The sequence below is a fragment of the Elaeis guineensis genome, chromosome 1 (genome assembly GCF_000442705.2).
Source record: "Elaeis guineensis isolate ETL-2024a chromosome 1, EG11, whole genome shotgun sequence".
Taxonomy (NCBI): domain Eukaryota; kingdom Viridiplantae; phylum Streptophyta; class Magnoliopsida; order Arecales; family Arecaceae; genus Elaeis; species Elaeis guineensis.
Genome location: NC_025993.2, coordinates 88,847,853 through 88,850,007, shown reverse-complemented (window position 1 = coordinate 88,850,007; position 2,155 = coordinate 88,847,853).

The window sequence follows — 2,155 nt, the reverse complement described above, 5'->3', positions numbered from 1 at the left end:
AGAAGAGATATATATGATACAACCTGAAGGTTTTATATCCACAAATGAGTCTAAGGTATGAAAACTTTGGAGATCCATTTATAGACTTAAACAGGCATCTCGGAGTTGGAACATGCACTTTAATAAAGTGATCAGAATGTATGGCTTCATTAAGAATGGAGAGGAACTCTGCATATAAAGTGGGTTAATAACTCTGTGATAGTATTTCTTATTTTGTATGTGGATGATATTCTCTTAATCGCGAATGACATCTCTGTATTACAGGGAATAAAAGTTTGGTTGTCATCACAGTTCTTCATGAAGAACTTGAGAGAAGCATCCTTCATCCTTGAGATGAAGATCTATAGAAATAGATCTATAAGATTGCTTGAATTATCCCAGTCGATATACATTGATACTGTGCTGAAAATATTCAGCATAGAGAATTTTAAGAAAGGCTATCTTCCAATAGGCCAAGAAATTTTTCTCTCGAAGAGTAATTATTCAACAACTCCTCAAGAGAGAGAGAGCGTATGAGTAGAATTCTATATACTTCAGTAGTGAAATCTATTATGTACGCCATGATATATGCGCAATTGGATGTGGCATACTCACCTGGGGTAGTAAGCAAATACCAGTCTGATCGATGTGAGAACTACTAGAGGTCATAAAGATTATTCTTAAGTATTTGAGAAATACTAAGGATCAGTGGCTTATCTATGAAGAATCTGACTTAAAATTTATAGATTTACAAATTTCAATTTTCAGTCAGATCATGACGATAGTAAGAGCATGTCGAAATATATTTATACCCTGAATGATGGAGCATTCTGCTGGAAGAGTTCCAAGCAGCACACTGTGGCCGACTCTACTTGTGAGGCAAAATATATCGCAGCATCCGATACTGCGAAGGAAGCAGTGTGGTTATAAAAATTTATCTATGAGCTCAGAGTGGCACCCTCCCTTGATGGCTCTGTCTTGTTGTACTATGACAACACTGACACCATTGCTCAAGCGAAGAAATCAAAGTCACATCAGCAAACCAAGCATATTTTGCATCGCTACCACCTGGTCTGGGAGATCATGGATCGAGGTGACGTCGAGCTTCAGAAGATCGACGGAAAAAAGAACTTGACCGATCCATTTACTAAAGTCCTCGATGTTAAGGAGTTCAAAGACTATAAATCAAAGATGGATATACGATACTGTACCGATTGGCTTTAGTCTAAATGGAAGTTATTGAAAATTATGTCCCAAAGTCAATCATCAGTTTGTTGATGGTTGAGCTTATTATTATAATTGTATATGAATTATTGAATTAATAAATATTATTTAATTTTCTCATCACTGTATACATCTTATTTTGAACTTTTGTTATGTGATGAAGTCCTTAGGAATATTTGATTCGATATAGGAGGATATATCATTTAGTCCTTAAATCTTAAGTTCATGACCAAATGATATACTATTATTAGGATGATAGCTATATTAAGTATAGGTCGTTGTGTGCCATGTACGTTGATTGTCCTCTTAATCAAGGAGTGTAGAGATATTGGCATGGCATGCAATTAAGATGTAGGAGTACATCTCACTGAACGTAACCAACTGTTGAGCACTCTGCTGTCAAGAGTAGCTTACAAAAGGATATGGGTATAAGTATCTCTCCGATCTAAGATCATCACGATTACTTGCAAGTAACTCACTATGCTTTGGTGCCGAACTACTTAAATTTTTAATTCAGTGATGAAAGATTTTTGGGTACAGTCAAGTACTTGAGAAGTCGGTGTGTGAGTCAATATTAGGAATTGACTTCTCCGAATAAGTAGGAGTTAATATTTCAGTGTGTTTCAGTAAAATCTCGACTGGGATAATCCATGTGATAAATTTTGAAAATTAAAATATAATATGGATGACCATATCAGAGTTGATAGTTAAACTCTAAGTTATCTTGAGCATTTGGATCAAAGGAATAAATTATATGGTAACTATATGCCAATAGGTTCTTGAATGATGCTTCACAATCTTTCGACCTATTCGAACGTCAGGTATTATTGCTAGATGGTCACTTTGATTGGTATAGAAAGATTATTTCTATACTACTGACTTAGGTTCGAACCTATGAGGTCACACTCAAAAAATATTTCTGACTGATCATATGGCTGATCGATGATTAAGA